This window comes from Eretmochelys imbricata, chromosome 1 (assembly GCF_965152235.1).
Source record: "Eretmochelys imbricata isolate rEreImb1 chromosome 1, rEreImb1.hap1, whole genome shotgun sequence".
Classification (NCBI taxonomy): domain Eukaryota; kingdom Metazoa; phylum Chordata; order Testudines; family Cheloniidae; genus Eretmochelys; species Eretmochelys imbricata.
In genome coordinates this window covers 8,892,241-8,910,240 of record NC_135572.1, presented here as the reverse complement: position 1 = coordinate 8,910,240, position 18,000 = coordinate 8,892,241, and the positions used below count along the sequence as shown (strand labels likewise).

Below are 18,000 nucleotides of genomic sequence, written 5' to 3'. Positions count from 1 at the left end.
GCTGAGGGAACTGGGATTGTTTAGTCTGTGGAAGAGAAGAATGAGGGGGGATTTGATAGCTGCTTTCAGCGACCTGAAAGGGGGTTCCAAAGAGGATGGTTCTAGACTGTTCTCAGTGCTGGCTGATGACAGAACAAGGAGTAATGGTCTCAAGTTGCAGTGGGGGAAGTTTAGGTTGGATATTAGGAAAAACTTTTTCACTAGGAGGGTGGTGAAACACTGGAATGCGTTGCCTAGGGAGGTGGTGGAATCTCCTTCCTTAGAAGTTTTTAAGGTCAGGCTTGACAAAGCCCTGGCTGGGATGATTTAATTGGAGATTGGTCCTGCTTTGAGCAGAGGGTTGGACTAGATGACCTCCTGAGGTCCCTTCCAACCCTGATATTCTATGATTCTATGATTGCATCATGAGATGTAACAATAACTCTGGATTTGGGTACCCGCCGTCCCCCTTTTCTCTATCCAGGAGAGGTCAGTTGTGTGACTGCTCGTCTCCGGTAAGTCACTTACACAGTTCCCTCTCAGTGCTGGAGCCACAGGTTGGGTACCTGGGAGCACAGATGCTGAATCAGCCATTCTGTCCTGGACATCGTCCCCCATGTGATCAGTGAGGAGACATTCCTGTACTCCCACTGTTCCTCCCCCATTTTCCTCCTCTGCGGCCCCCTCTAGGACACATACCCCTGTGCTCTCTAGAGTGGGAGCTATCCCCTGTTCGTGCGTGAAGGACTCACAGCTAACAGCCTGGACAGATGTCTCAGTGGCAGGCTCCAAACCCCTCTCCCTTTCTCAGGTGGCCTTGCCTCCTGCTGCTTTGTTAAAGGAACCCATAACCACCTCTTCAGTAGTTTCTATGATTCAATCAGTCTTCTCTGGGCTCCTGTAGTGGGGTGAGCACCCCACTCCGGCCCTGAAGGGGTTAAAACAGCCCTGGGAGAGGGCTGCTCTTGGGAGCCAATAGTAAAAGCAGCCCTGCAGAGGGCTGTGGCTGGAGAAAAGGAGTGAAAGCAGCAAACTCAGTTGATTGGGGAAGCAGCCACAGCTGTGGCCAGCTCAATCAGGGCCCAGCTGGCCCTTTAAAGAGGGCTGTGAGCCAGGAGCTGGGAGGAGATCCTCTCTTTCCAGCCTGGAGGGAGAAGGACCTGGCTACCTGAGAGAAAGGGTACCTGAGGCAGAGTAGAGCTGGGGAAAGGCAAAAGGAGCTGGAGAGCTCCAGCCTGGCAACTCCCCAGGCTGCAGGCCTTGAGCAAAGCCTATGGAGGTATTGGGGCTGCAGAGGGGCTGCCGAGGCAGAGGCAGCGACAGCTGGTCCCAACCCCCTTGCCAGTGATGAGTGGCCTTTACAGACTGCAGTTTGCACCAGTGAGAGGGGGCTAGATGATGACTGGCAGTAGCCACTGAGGCAAAGTGGGGATAGAGGGTTGGGGGGTTCCCCTGGGAGGGGAAACCCAGAGTAAGGGGGTACTGCTGGAGGCAGAACCCTGACATTAAAGGGCACCGGGGTCCAGGAGGTACATGGGGCCTGAGGCAGGTGAGACACTGGCCAGAAAGAGGCGCTCCGAAGCTGCAAAGGGCTAATTCCCAGGACGACCAGCACAATGTGCCGCACCAGTGAATCTTTCCTTCACTACAGCTCCCCTCTGGAACACATCTCCCTGTGCTCCATAGCATTGGGTTTTCCCCTTGTTTAGCTTCAACATTGACATTTTTTCCCTAAGGCAACGCTGGCCTTAGCTATAGGGCAGGAGCTGGTCTCAACCACCCCCACCCCTGGAAACATGCAGCTTCCCTCTCTTGTAGAGGAATCAAGGAGACCTCTCATTCTTTGAGCAGTTCCTGGGACTTTCCCCTTTCCCTCTGAGGTCCCAACAGAAAGCACCTTCTTGCTGAAGGTGGACACTCTAACAGCCTGAGCTACATGAAAGAAATCATTGCCAATTAGCTTATCAATAGGATTATCGTCTCCTACCCCCACTGATAAAACAGCTTCCAAACCTTCGGTTTCTATGTGCACTTTAGCCAAAGGCAAAAGGATTTTGTAACAGCAAAATAATAAAAGTTCTGCCATCTGTCCTGTCAGTATGTCTCCTTGTTGCAGTATACCTCTCCTAACCACCGAAATTTCTGCCCCTGTATCTTCCCACCCAAGGTGTTCCCTGCTATTAATGCTGACAGCCTTTAAGTGCTTCATGCCTAGTTCAGCAGAGGCTAATTTTAGAAACCTTATGGTAAATGACAGGTGCCCAAAGGGCTTCTGTGCTCAGAATCACAGCATTCACATGGGCTATCCTGCTTTCTTTGAGCACAGGGCATTTATTCCTCAGGTGATCAGTGAAATTACAATGATAGCACCTCCTGGACTCTTCCGTTTTCACAGGAGATTAGGGTTGGGAATTAGAAGAATGGGGTAAAATGGGACCATACTTCCCATCAAGTGTAAACCCCTCTGTCTGTGGTTTATTCACAATAATTGCTTGTCTTCTCAAAATCATCAGCTACAGAAGCTGTCTCATCCACAGTTTTCACCTTTTTGTCCCATAGACACTGTTTCACATCATCTTTACCTGTGTTTAAAAAGTGTCCTGAGAAACAAGTTCAAACATTCCTTCAAAGCTTGTAACACCTGTGCCCCTTACCCACTTTCCCATCTAGCCTGGGTCAGTAGCCTGACCAGTGTAAGTTTATTTTCCACTACAATCCTCCCTCAATGTGGAGAGGACAATGCACCAGCCCCTGTTCCTTAGCAGATTTCCCTTTACACTTCAAACAACAACTATCTTAGATAAAAATATTAAAATGATTTATTTACTACAGAAAGTGATTATCACTAAGAAGTGTACAGCTCAAAGTAGATGACCTAAAAAATAAAGCAAAATCGCAATCTGAGTACTATAAACTAGACAGGGTTTGAGTCAAGCAGTATTTCACCCTGATGGCACAAACACCCTGATTGGACAATCTTCCATACACAGGCCAGGATTTCTCCTTTCCAGTCTGGGACCACCTCCCCAGTCAAAATCTTTTCCCTCCAGATGTGTCTTCTGGTGTTTTATTGTGGGGGGAGTGTGGCTAAGTGTTGATGTCACTTCCCTGTTTTATAGCTTCTGCCATGTTCAGGGAACTTCATTTTTCCAAACAAAGCCCCAAGCACTGTCAGTGGGAAAGTATAGGCACAAGATGGAGTCCAATGTCACATGACCTGGTCACATGTCCTTGTATCCTTCAATGAGTCATCACAGGGACCATTACCCACATTCTGGCCAGACATCTACAGGAAAGTCCACCAGGTGGGGAGAAGCTTCTTCCATGGCCCATTATGTGCTCACTGATGGGCCATCAACTTGAATAGTCCTCTCATAATGTGCTGGCTCAACTAGATGTAAGCTACCATGTGGGAGTTACCATTGGAACAAACACATTTGAAATACAGGTCATTGTAAATATTCTTATCTTCAGATACAAAAATGAGACATGCATACAAATAGGATAATCATATTCAGCAAACCATAGCTTTTCCACTAACACCCCACATGACATAGTTTGTACAAGATTTGTGGCAACTATATAACAGTGGTGAATATGGGGGTTCCAGGGTGTTGCTTTGGGGTACAGTGAGTTACAGCAACATATCTATCAAACTAGAGCTCTCTAAGGTCTAGTTTTGTGTTTTAATATAAGCCATACATCCATGTCCCAAGCCATGGTTCAGAGCAAAGGAAATTGAATGAGTGATTTTCCAGCTACCCATCACATGTGCAATATGTGACCCCCTGAAAATGTCTATCTCACTTTCATTGTTCAGCGAGTGTCTCCTGCACTTTCTATTTGTCAGACCTCAGCCTCACACACATTGCTGGATAAACAGACAAGGAAGGAATTTGTGCCTTGGGGAAGTTTTTAACCTAAACTAGTAGAAATAAGCTTAGGGGGTCTTTCATGCAGGTCCCCACATCTGTACCCCAGAGTTCAGAGTGGGAAGGGAACCCTGACAAGGGCCCAGCACCATGTCACTAGCCAGCTCTGCATGGAGCTCGGTCTGAGAGCCAGAGCACCAGGAGAAAACTTGAGGTCCCTTTATGAGTAAAGGGCTGGAGCAGCCTATCCCAGATCTCTTGGGTCCTCACCCAGTAGATGTTGGGGTTTAGCATAGTGGGCAGCAGGAGGTACCTGTTGGCCATGAGAATGTGGAAATGCAGGGCCACATTGTGCCCAAACCAGTGCATGGGGAAGGAGAAGAGAGCTGGGATGTAAGAGTTTAAGATGACACGGAGGTGGGAGCCACAGGTCCCAAAACTCTTGAGCCAGGTGTCCTTTGTGGGGAGGCTTAAGATGGCCCTGAGGATCTGGGTATAGGACACAGCAATAAAAAACACATCCAGACAGATCACCAAGAATGCCAGAGAGAGGCTGTAGTAACTACTAGTGTGGATGTCAGCACAGGCCAGCTTCACCACAGAGATGTGCTCACCGTGTGTGTGGGCAATGATGATGGTTCTGCAATATGGCACCTCCTCACCAGGAAGGGAGTGGGCAGTAGGAGCATGGAGCCGCGAAGCACCATGGCCAGGCCAATTTTGGCCACCATGGGGTTTGTCAGGGTAGTACAATGTCTCAGGGGATCGCAGATGTCCACATAGCGATCAAAAGCCATGGCCATGAGGATCCGAGACTCCATCATAGAGAAGCTGAGAATGAAGTACAGCTGCAAGAGGCATGCACTGAATTTGATCTCCCTGGAATTGAACCAGAATATGCTCAAAATTTGGCATAGGATAGACATAGAAAGGACTAGGTCGGTGATGACCAGCATGCAGAGGAAATAATACATGGGCCCATGGAGGCTTGGCTCCCTCTTCACAATGAACAGGATGGCGAAGTTCCCCAAGATGGCTATGGCGTATATGGTGCAGAAGGGGATAGAGATCCAGATATGGGCTGAGTCCAGGCCAGGAATGCCCAGCAGGATGGAGGTGGAGGGCTTCGTGAAATTGGTTCAGTTGCCCTTCTCCTAGGACCCTCTTGTTGTAAATGACTTTCTGTGTTTTTTTAAGGGTTTTTGTCTCTATTTGCCACTGTTTTTGTTTCTTACAATAGAGGGTTGCTGCACCTCTATCTTTTTTGAGGGGTTCTCTTGCAGACCCGTGCAATAGTTCAGGACTAGATCTTTCAAACTGTCAAAGTTGATCTTTTCACAGTTTGCTACGTTCAGGGTAATACCTTTGACCTTCATACAAGCATTTCCTCCCGACAGTTTATACCCGTATGTTTTTGGGCCTGCCGACACAAACTCGGTGATGTGTTGATCTGGTGGGATCTCGCTCGTGAGGTCCCCTAAATAATCCCCCAGAGGGGGATTCCAGGCCCCCTCCCTTTTCACAAATATCACAGAGTCAGTGTCGTGGTACAGGCACCGCTCTTGCAATCCGTCTAGGAGGTTGTATAGTTCTAAGCGGGCATAAGCGGTGGTGAAACAGGCTATGAAAACATTGGTATTGCCAGAGATAGAATAACGGTCTTTTGCGTGCTTCTTTTGCGTGCTGTTTCATCATCGATAAACTCACAGGATGAAACCTCGTAGTTGGGGGAAAATAGGTACTGAAAGAGTTCGTCGGGGTCTCTCACGATGCTGGTATTGGGTAGGTTGGTTCTTTGGCCGAATTTACCCCACAGAGAATTTAAAAACAGTTTAGCAATTTGGTGTTTAGCGGGGTTTAGCCTGATCTCATGTCGGCGTAAAAGCACGCCTTCTTTCTGGTAGAAATCGTTAACATACTTATTTTGTTTGTCTTCGTCTGTGCACCAGCTGGGATACCCTGAAGCCTCTTGTTTCTGGCGGAGGTGTAATTTTATGTACTCCGAAAAGAGTTCATCAGATTTTTCATTAAAATGCCAGATTTCATAGATTTTAGCCACCATGTACCCCTTCGCTATGGCTGCGTTCAATTCCACAGTGCACCAAGTCCCCAGGATGGCCCTCTCCTCGTCAGTGTGGGTGCACATCTCCCGCTGCACGGTTTCCGCGCAGGTTCGGCATAGCGGGAACATAAGCTTGCCGCCCACTCTGACAGGTAACAATGGGAAAAAGAGGCCTCGTGGGGAGTACACTTTAACTTTTGCAATTCCAAAATAATTTGCAAGGGGTCATAGAATCATAGAATCATAAAATATCAGGGTTGGAAGGGACCTCAGGAGGTCATCTAGTCCAATCCCCTGCTCAAAAGCAGGACCAATCCCCAATTAAATCATCCCAGCCAGGGCTTTGTCAAGCCTGACCTTAAAAACTTCTAAGGAAGGAGATTCCACCACCTCCCTAGGCAACGCATTCCAGTGTTTCACCACCCTCCTAGTGAAAAAGTTTTTCCTAATATCCAACCTAAACCTCCCCCACCGCAACTTGACACCATTACTCCTTGTCCTGTCCTCTTCTACCACTGAGAATAGTCTAGAACCATCCTCTCTGGAACCACCTCTCAGGTAGTTGAAAGCAGCTATCAAATCCCCCCTCATTCTTCTCTTCTGCAGACTAAACAATCCCAGTTCCCTCAGCCTCTCCTCATAAGTCATGTGTTCCAGACCCCTAACCATTTTTGTTGCCCTTCGCTGGACTCTCTCCAATTTATCCACATCCTTCTTGTAGTGTGGGGCCCAAAACTGGACACAGTACTCCAGATGAGGCCTCACCAATGTCGAATAGAGGGGGACGATCACGTCCCTCGATCTGCTCGCTATGCCCCTACTTGTACATCCCAAAATGCCATTGGCCTTCTTGGCAACAAGGGCACACTGCTGACTCATATCCAGCTTCTCATCCACTGTCACCCCTAGGTCCTTTTCCGCAGAACTGCTGCCTAGCCATTCGGTCCCTAGTCTGTAGCGGTGCATTGGGTTCTTCCGTCCTAAGTGCAGGACCCTGCACTTATCCTTATTGAACCTCATCAGATTTCTTTTGGCCCAATCCTCCAATTTGTCTAGGTCCCTCTGTATCCTATCCCTGCCCTCCAGCGTTTCTACCACTCCTCCCAGTTTAGTATCATCTGCAAATTTGCTGAGAGTGCAATCCACACCATCCTCTAGATCATTTATGAAGATATTGAACAAAACCGGCCCCAGGACCGACCCCTGGGGCACTCCACTTGACACCGGCTGCCAACAAGACATGGATCCAAATTTGTCATAAACTATATCGGGGTGCCCGATAGGGTAGTCTTTGGTTTTGTTTACAAAAGGGTACAAGCTGGTAAAATCATAATAGTGGATTTCTTTGCCGGGCTTAGGTTTATAATATAGATGGATGGCATTCGTCCTCCCCCCAAAAAGAGCATCCCTAGGCATGAGAGACTGGGGTAACTGGGCTCGGTTTAAAAAGCTCGCAAGCTCCCTGTCTGTTTCTTTCATCACCACCCACTCGTGCTCCCAAAGAGTCCTCACTACAAAACCAAGCCATTTTAGGTAGTCAGTCTTGAGCTGCGTCTTGTAGTTAAGAAATCCAAAAGTTGTACCCATCATAGGGTTTTGTGCTTTTTCACAATGACAGGCGACACAGCCGTGAAAAAAACACCCATTAAACTCAAAGGCTGTGTGTACCCCGTCAATATTGGCATAACCATCTAAAAAGTAGGGGCCTACCTGTAGTTCCCCACCCTGTAAAGCGTGCTGTATTTGTATATTTTCTTTTTGAGAGATATACAACAGCCACTGGATAGGTGGGGTTGAATATCTCTTTTTCTGTCTGTGATAGTTGTCTGGAGGGAGAAGAGCTACCGTGTTAGGCTCCAAAAGCATAAACCTGTACATAGCCATGCAGACGGATGCCAGCGTTATGTACCGGAACGGATCTATACACAGTTTTATCTCGGTGAATTTACCGGGTTCTCTTTCTACTAGATCGACCTTCTCCGTCATATTCATAATTTCTTTTCTGTATAGGATACAAGCCTGTCTCAAAATTTTTACATCCTGCTGGCAGTAATACGCAAGCTCTTTCTGCAGGTCAAAAGTCTCAGAGCTGTGGTCTTGATACCAGTCGAGAAACTCTGCTTTTTCCCTGGGCATCATGCTTTCTACACCGTAGTGCTCCACACCGGGCATAGACCCCACATAATTTTGATTTTCTAAAATGTTAAAAAAATGTGGAAAATACCCTTTGCAACCTTCAAACCCCATCGCCTGTGGGAGTTTGCTAAGCTTCATGGGCAAGAAGTTTAAAGAGTCTATAAAACGAATGCCAAGGGCCTTAACTTCCACACACATTAGTTTACTGCCCTGAGTGATCAGTTCTATGCACATCTTTTCCTTCAGTAACTGTCTAACGCAGAAATACGCATCATAACCTTTGGAATTGTGTGCTAGGAACGTGTAGTCCCGGAACTCTTTGCCAATAAAGGTCTTAACAAACATAGAAAGACATTCGTCACCCTTAAATTCCCAGGATTTTTCCGGCTTTAGGGACATCGCAAAAATATAATTGGGAGTGTGCAACCCAGTCTCCTGCATGCATTCAAAATCATAAAAAATATACTTTTCTGATGATTCGGGCTTTCTAAGGCTGTCCATAAAACAGAGGTGAACGTCTACATCTCCAACGATCAAACCCTGACACTGCTTACAGCGCCTCCCTTTACACCTGTGCCGCTTGTCCACGTACGCCTGACACTTATCGCACAAAGTTTTAGACAGGCATTCAACTTGGGTTTTTGACGCACAGTTGACATGTCTGTCTAAACACTCTTTGGACCGACAATACAGTTTACAGCTAGGACACCTCAGCTGCACACCATGTTGTCAGAGCATGTTGCGCTCAAGCAGAGATGGCAACGATACCTGCAAGAGTGGTCGTGACTGTACACCGTGTGGCAAAACTCACAGTAACTTTTTGCTCCGAACAACTTTTTCACATCCAGAACCCCATAGTAATGTTCATTGTGCAACAGGATGAAATAAGTCTTAGGGTACACGGGGTCCCCCGTTTTAAAAAAACCCCAGCCACCTTTCACCGCATACAGCACCACCTGTATGTTAACTCCTAAATGCTGTTCAAACTTTGCTACATCACTGAGCAGAACCTTTTTTTGATCTGACCACCCCAGTTTCTCGTGCAACTTTCTCGCCTCTGCTAACAATTCTGCATCCGTAGGTTTATGACCGGCCATGACGGCCAAGAGCCCTCCCGCAAAACATAGATTGGTACCGGTGTAAGTCAGGTCTACTAAACATTGTCTCTTTTTATGACTAATCTGACTACTAAGGATAGAATTTAAAACTCTTTGAGCGCCCCCACCCCTATTTTTTACAACTGTCACAACGAGGCGCAACGTCCCATCGAGATGCAATTCTCTATTGCTCTGAAGCAGCTTTGAGGCCTGGTTTAAGAAATCCTCAGCGGACAGCTCATCCCTAGTTCTTCTGACTGAAAACAAAGGGTTAGTTAAACAACGGCTCTCTAAACGTAACTGTACGTAATCATCAGGGCCTACCCTACCATTAACGTCATCAAGAACTAGCTGTATCCCTCTGTGTATGGCTTCAACAGCCTGTTGAGCTGAATTTATTTGCTCAAGATGAACAAAACGAAACTCCTCACAATACACCGACCCCCCAAATCTGGGTAATTCACGTTGCCAACTTCTCACTCTCTCCATATACACCTCTGCATTTTCAGGGTTACTTGGGGGTTCCTCTACGGAACCATCAGTGGCATCTTCTACATCCGATACTAATTGAGAGTCAGACTCTGAGACGCCTCCGTGAGGGTCATTGGGAGTAGATGGGACTCCGTCTAGAGAGCACTCTGGGGAATTTTCTAAACCAGAGTCTGATTTCGCCTCCCCATTTTCAGACATACCAGTTTGAGAGCCTCTGGTAAGGGGCATCTCTTTTTGGGTTTTTTCCCTCATTACCTCTTTAGCCCTTTTTACATTTTTTACAGCGACCCTGGCCTGGAATTTTTTGGCAGCCATCTGTTTATCCCCCAAGCACCGTCCGCCCTTTTGTTTACACACGAGCTGATGTGTATAGTTTACACATCAGGTGATGTAGTTTACATCCAGGTAGTTTACATCCAGTCCCATTTACTTTGTGAATGGACTATTCAAGTTGATGGCCCATCAGTGAGCACAATGGGCCATGGGAGAAGCTTATCCCCACCAGATGGACTTTCCTGTAGACGCTGTAGCCAGAATATGGGTAATGGCCCCTGCTATAGCTCACTTAAGCATGCAAGGGCATGTGACCAGCTCACCGGACTCCATCTTGTGCTTGTACTTTCCCACTAACTGTGCATCTGGCAGAAGTTCCCTGCACCTGGCAGAAGCTATAAAAGGGGAAAGTGATGTCATCACTTGGCCTCACTCCCCACACAACTCAACACCTCAAAACACAGCTAGAGGGAAAATATTTTAACTGGGGAGTTGGTCCCAAGCTGGAAAGGAGAAATCCTGGCATATGTATAGAAGATTGGTGAACTGTTTGTACCATCAGGGTGAGATACTGCTTGATTCAAACACTGTCTAGTTTCTAAAAAAAAAAGGAGTCCTTGTGGCACCTTAGAGACTAACCAATTTATTTGAGCATGAGCTTTCGTGAGCTACAGCTCACTTCATCAGATGCATACCGTGGAAACTGCAGCAGACTTTATATATACACAGAGAATATGAAACAATACCTCCTCCCACCCCACTGTCCTGCTGGTAATAGCTTATCTAAAGTGAGCAACAGGTTAGGCCATTTCCAGCACAAATCCAGGTTTTCTCACCCTCCACCCCCACACACAAATTCACTCTCCTGCTGGTGATAGCCCATCCAAAGTGACAACTCTTTACACAATGTGCATGATAATGAAGTTAGGCCATTTCCTGCACAAATCCAGGTTCTCTCACTCCCTCACCCCCCTCCAAAAACCCACCCCCATACACACACAGACTCACTCTCCTGCTGGTAATAGCTCATCCAAACTGACCACTCTCCAAGTTTAAAACCAAGTTAAACCAGAACATCTGGGGGGGGGGGGTAGGAAAAAACAAGAGGAAATAGGCTACCTTGCATAATGACTTAGCCACTCCCAGTCTCTATTTAAGCCTAAATTAATAGTATCCAATTTGCAAATGAATTCCAATTCAGCAGTTTCTCGCTGGAGTCTGGATTTGAAGTTTCTTTGTTTTAAGATAGCGACCTTCATGTCTGTGATTGCGTGACCAGAGAGATTGAAGTGTTCTCCGACTGGTTTATGAATGTTATAATTCTTGACATCTGATTTGTGTCCATTTATTCTTTTACGTAGAGACTGTCCAGTTTGACCAATGTACATGGCAGAGGGGCATTGCTGGCACATGATGGCATAAATCACATTGGTGGATGTGCAGGTGAACGAGCCTCTGATAGTGTGGCTGATGTTATTAGGCCCTGTGATGGTGTCCCCTGAATAGATATGTGGGCACAATTGGCAACGGGCTTTGTTGCAAGGATAAGTTCCTGGGTTAGTGGTTCTGTTGTGTGGTATGTGGTTGTTGGTGAGTATTTGCTTCAGGTTGCGGGGCTGTCTGTAGGCAAGGACTGGCCTGTCTCCCAAGATTTGTGAGAGTGTTGGGTCATCCTTTAGGATAGGTTGTAGATCCTTAATAATGCGTTGGAGGGGTTTTAGTTGGGGGCTGAAGGTGACGGCTAGTGGAGTTCTGTTATTTTCTTTGTTAGGCCTGTCCTGTAGTAGGTAACTTCTGGGAACTCTTCTGGCTCTATCAATCTGTTTCTTTACTTCCGCAGGTGGGTATTGTAGTTGTAAGAAAGCTTGACAGAGATCTTGTAGGTGTTTGTCTCTGTCTGAGGGGTTGGAGCAAATGCGGTTGTATCGCAGAGCTTGGCTGTAGACGATGGATCGTGTGGTGTGGTCAGGGTGAAAGCTGGAGGCATGCAGGTAGGAATAGCGGTCAGTAGGTTTCCGGTATAGAGTGGTGTTTATGTGACCATTGTTTATTAGCACTGTAGTGTCCAGGAAGTGGATCTCTTGTGTGGACTGGACCAGGCTGAGGTTGGTGGTGGGATGGAAATTGTTGAAATCATGGTGGAATTCTTCAAGGGCTTCTTTTCCATGGGTCCAGAGGATGAAGATGTCATCAATATAGCGCAAGTAGAGTAGGGGCTTTAGGGGACGAGAGCTGAGGAAGCGTTGTTCTAAATCAGCCATAAAAATGTTGGCATACTGTGGGGCCATGCGGGTACCCATAGCAGTGCCGCTGATCTGAAGGTATACATTGTCCCCAAATGTGAAATAGTTATGGGTAAGGACAAAGTCACAAAGTTCAGCCACCAGGTTAGCCGTGACATTATCGGGGATAGTGTTCCTGACGGCTTGTAGTCCATCTTTGTGTGGAATGTTGGTGTAGAGGGCTTCTACATCCATAGTGGCCAGGATGGTGTTATCAGGAAGATCACCGATGGATTGAAGTTTCCTCAGGAAGTCAGTGGTGTCTCGAAGGTAGCTGGGAGTGCTGGTAGCATAGGGCCTGAGGAGGGAGTCTACATAGCCAGACAATCCTGCTGTCAGGGTGCCAATGCCTGAGATGATGGGGTGCCCAGGATTTCCAGGTTTATGGATCTTGGGTAGTAGATAGAATATCCCAGGTCGGGGTTCCAGGGGTGTGTCTGTGCGGATTTGATCTTGTGCTTTTTCAGGAAGTTTCTTGAGCAAATGCTGTAGCTGCTTTTGGTAACTCTCAGTGGGATCATAGGGTAATGGCTTGTAGAAGCTCGTGTTGGAGAGCTGCCGAGCAGCCTCTTGTTCATATTCCGACCTATTCATGATGACAACAGCACCTCCTTTGTCAGCCTTTTTGATTATGATGTCAGAGTTGTTTCTGAGGCTGTGGATGGCATTGCCTTCCACATGGCTGAGGTTATGGGGCAAGTGATGCTGCTTTTCCACAATTTCAGCCCGTGCACGTCAGCGGAAGCACTCTATGTAGAAGTCCAGTCTGCTGTTTCGACCTTCAGGAGGAGTCCACCTAGAATCCTTCTTTCTGTAGTGTTGGTAGGGAGACCTCTGTGGATTAGTATGTTGTTCAGAGGTATTTTGGAAATATTCCTTGAGTCGGAGACGTCGAAAATAGGATTCTAGGTCACCACAGAACTGTATCATGTTCGTGGGGGTGGAGGGGCAGAAGGAGAGGCCCCGAGATAGAACAGCTGCTTCTGCTGGGCTGAGAGTATAGTTGGATAGGTTAACAATATTGCTAGGTGGGTTGAGGGAACCATTGCTGTGGCCCCTTGTAGCATGTAGTAGTTTAGAAAGTTTAGTGTCCTTTTTCTTTTGTAGAGAAGCAAAGTGTGCGTTGTAAATGGCTTGTCTAGTTTTAGTAAAATCCAGCCACGAGGAAGTTTGTGTGGAAGGTTGGTTTTTTATGAGAGTATCCATTTTTGAGAGCTCATTCTTAATCTTTCCCTGTTTGCTGTAGAGGATGTTGATCAGGTGATTCCGCAGTTTCTTTGAGAGCGTGTGGCACAAGCTGTCAGCAAAGTCTGTGTGGTATGTAGTGGGGTGGGAGGAGGTATTGTTTCATATTCTCTGTGTATATATAAAGTCTGCTGCAGTTTCCACGGTATGCATCTGATGAAGTGAGCTGTAGCTCACGACAGCTCATGCTCAAATAAATTGGTTAGTCTCTAAGGTGCCACAAGGACTCCTTTTCTTTTTGCGAATACAGACTAACACGGCTGTTACTCTGAAACCTGTCTAGTTTCTAGAACTCAGATTGGGATTTTCCTTTATTTCTTTGGTAATCTACTTTGATCTGTACACTTATTAGTTAAAATCACTTAAAATCTATATTTCTGTAGTTAATAAATTGGTTTTATGTTTTTTACCTAAAACAGTGTGTTGTTTGAAATGCAAAAGGGAAATCTGCTCAAGAAGAGGGGCTGGTGCATTGTCCTCTCCACACTGAGACTGGGTGGACTGCATAATAAACTTACATTGGTCAGGCTTCTGACCAAGGCAAGACGGTACCGCTCTGAGGTCCTAAGCTGGGGAGCTGGGGGGAACTGGTTGGAGCCTCTCTATTGTTGGTTCATGAATGGCTGGTGAAAGCATTCATGTAATTCAGCTGGGTGTGTCCCTGCCTGTGAATGTTTGTGTGAGTGGAGGAGTTGGAGGGGTCTGTAGCTTGTCACATAATCACAGTGTGAAAGGGGACTCAGATTAGTGTGCAAGAGGGCTCAGTGGTACCCCAATTCTGTGTTGTACTCCGGGGAAGACTGGCACAGTGAGCAGGTTGAAATGCAACCCTTGTTCTGAGTGAGATTTGCACTTCATACACTGGTGTAGAAATTTTAAGTGAGATTTTGAGTGGGGTAGTTGGAGATCAGTCAAAGAGGTGACCAGTTTGTTATTTTCTCTTTGCTTATTTTGGGAAATGGAAGTAGGAACAGAAAAGCAGCAAGATGAGCGAAAACTGAGAAATGATTGTGAAATTGGAGCTATTCAGATTGCAGGCAGTAGAAAAAGAAAAAGAACATAGGAGAATTTTGCAGCTAAAGCCGGCAGAGGCTGCCAGAGAGGAGACTGAACACAGAAAGGCTATGGAACTAAAACAACAAGAAAGTGAGAAGAAAGAGAGAGAGAGCAGAATTACCAATTGGACTTGCTGGAAAAGCTGAACTAGAACCTTTCCACTCCACTGATTCCCACCTCTCCAAAAATCCTCAAATGGGAACAACTGTGTCCTGCATACAACGAGGCAGGGGATATTGGTGAATATCTTTGAGAGTCTCTGTGTGATACATAAGATTCCTGATGCCCAGAAGATGCCCACTTTAGTTGCTAATTTATCTGGTAAAGCTCTGGATATAGTCAATAAAATGCCAACTGGTGATGCTTTAGATTATTGTAAATTCAAAGAAATGGTTTTGAAACAATTTCAGATTTTCCCCTGAAAGATATAGAGTGAAATTTAGGAATCTTAAGGGGGTGCTGGTATGCAACATGGAATATGTTTAAAAAATTAAAGATATTATGGGAAAGTGGGTAAGGGGCACAGCTGTTACAAGATTTGAAGGAATGTTTGACCTAGCTGGTTGGTTAGGAGCACTTCTTAAACACAGGTAAAGATGATGTGAAACAGTGTCTATGGGACAAAAAGGTGAAAACTGTGGATGAGATGGCTTCTCTAGCTGATGACTTTGAACAGACACAAGCATCTATTGTGAATAAACTACAGATGGAGGGTTTACACTTGGTGGGAAGCATGGTCCCATTTTACCCCATTCTTCTAATCTCCAACCCGAATCTCCTGTGAAAATGGAAGAGTCCAGGAGGTGCTATCATTGTAATTCCACTGATCACCTGAGGAATAAATGCCCTGTACTCAAAGAAAGCAGGCAGCAGGTAGCCCAGGTGAATGCTGCTATTCAGAGCACAGAAGCCCCTCAGGCACTGTCACTTATCATACTAGGTTTGTAAAATTAGCCTTTGTACAACTAGGCATGAAGCACTGAATGGCAGGGAACATCATGGGTGGGAAGATACAGGGGCAGAAATTTTGGTAGTTAGGAGGAGTATAGTACAACAAGGTGACATACTGACAGGACAGATGGCAGGGCTTTTATTGTTTGATGGTTACAAAATCCTTGTGCCTTTGGCTAAAGTGCACATCGAAACCAAATGTTTGGAAGCTGTATTATCAGTGGGGGTAGTAGACGATACCCCTATTGATATGCTAATTGGCAATGATTTCTTCCATGTAGCTCAGGCTGTTAAAGTGTCCGCACGCAGCAAGAAGGAGCGTTCTGCTGGGACTTCAGAGGAAAAGGGGAAAGTCCCAGGAACTGCTGAAAGAAAGAGACAGAGTCTCCTTGATTCCTCTGCAGGAGGAGGAAGCTGCATGTTTCCAGGGGTGGGGGTGGTTGAGACCAGCTCCTGCCCTTCAGCTGAAGGTAGCGGTGCCTCAGGGAGAAAAAAGTCCATGGTGCTGCCAAACACGGGCCAAACCAAATCTAAGGGAGCATAGGAAGATGTGTTCCAGAGGGTAGCCTAGAGGAGGGAGATAGAATCATAGAAACCACTGAGGAGGTGGGTGTGGGTTCCTTTAACACTGCAGCAGGAGGCAACACCACCTCAGGAAGAAAGGGGTGTGTGGAGCCTGCCACTGAGACAACTGTCCAGGCTGCTAGCTGTGAGCCCTTCACAGCTGACCAGGGGATAGTTCCCACTCTAAAGAGCATAGTGGTAGGTGTCCTAGAGGGGGCCATGAGGAGGAAACTGGGGGAGGAATAGTGGGAGAACAGGAATGTCTGCTCACTGATCACATGGGGGAGGATGCTCAGGACAGAATGGATGATTCAGCATTTGTGCACCCAGGCACCCAACCTGTGGCTCAGGCTTCGAGAGGGAACAGTGTAACTGACCTGCCGGACGGGAGCCATCACACAACTTACCTCTCGGGGATAGAGAGAGGGGTGACGCAGGGTATTCCAATCCAGGTCACAATTTTTCAGGACTTTGTTCCTGACGTGGTTGTGAAAACTAACTCTCTCTCTTGAAGACAGGATGCAGGTCCAACTGAATCGATGGTTGTCTGTGGAAATGCTAATGACCCAACTGACAGAGGGGAGGAGGAAATTCCCAGGGTTGGGAAAACACAGAAAGCAGCTGTGAAGAGACACACCTCTTAGCCCAGAGAGCACAGATCACAACCCTCTAGGAAAGGGGGAGGGGAAGGACCCAGTGCTGGGAGTGGGGATCACAGGGAAAGTGCAAGGTGTGTGTGTGTGGGGGGGTGGATTATTTTCATGGGCATAACCCTGGGGTTGGGACCTAGCTCTGCAGAGGGCTGGCCAACATATAAATCCCTCTTACTTCCTTAACTCATCAGACCCTGGCATACCAAGACCCCAAAGATTGCCTGAAATTGAGATCCCTCCTGAAGGGGGGTGATGTTATTGATGTGAACTGTGATCATATAGATCATAGTTGCAAGCAAGGTCCTATAGTGGCACCAAATCTTGTACAAAGTAGGTTGAGTAAGGTTTCTATAAAAAGGCTGTAATTAGCTGGTTATGATTATGCTGTCTGTATGTGTGTATCATTTTTGTATTTGAAGTTACGAATATTGGCTATATACTTATATCTCAATGTGTTTGATTCTAAGTAGCATCCGTGAAGCATTTGGTCAGCTTCTCAAGAAAGGACTATTCTGAGTAAGTGCCCAATGAAGAAACACTTAACTGACAAGGGAGCTTGGGAGACTCCAATCCACATCTGAGGAGCCTTCCTGGGAACGTTCAAGATAGCATGTGAGCAATGGCTGCCGCCTGCAAACTGAGTCATGCATGGACATGTGACTTGCCCATGTGACTCCAAGCTCCACCTTTCTGCTGTGATTTTCCACAGTAAGAAGAAAGGGGTATCCTTCCACATGCAGAGGATATGAAAAGCCCTGGAATCCCCTCCATTTTGTCTTCAATCCTGCTTCTGCCCTCTGGAGGAACTGTGCTTGAAACTGAAGCTCTGAACAAAGGACTGAACAACCCATCCAGGATGGGATCTTTGTACTCCAGAGACTTCATTGGTTTAAATCAGCCGTAGTCCCATCAAGCCTGAAACAAGCCTGAACTTTAATAACACACACATAGCACAATTTCATAACTTCACATACAATGATCGCATGTACAGCCCAAGGAGATATCAATGTTTAGTGACAGGGGGAGGAGAGGAAAGAGTTGCAGGAGGGGCCTTGAGGGGAAGAGGTAGAGCAGGGGTGGAGCCTGGGGGAAGAGGCAGCGTAGAGCGGTGAGGCCTTAGGCTTCCAGTTACCAGCAATTAGAAAAGTGGCAACCCTATGAGTTGCACATAGACAGATTCCCCAGTTTGTCACGCTGACACAGCACAGTAAGGTGAGGAAAGGATTTAATATCTCTTTGACTGGCCAGTCAGTGATTCAGGGAGGAGGGCCCAGCACTATATCACCAGCTACCTCTGAATGGAGTGTGGTCTGAGAACCAGAGCATCAGGAGAAAACT

At 46.7% G+C, this 18,000-nt stretch overlaps 1 pseudogene; it reads right to left on the bottom strand.

The window, feature by feature from the left end:
* Positions 1–2,824: 2,824 nt before the first annotated feature.
* Positions 2,825–5,997, bottom strand: LOC144259701 (olfactory receptor 52P1-like; annotated as a pseudogene).
* Positions 5,998–18,000: the final 12,003 nt, after the last annotated feature.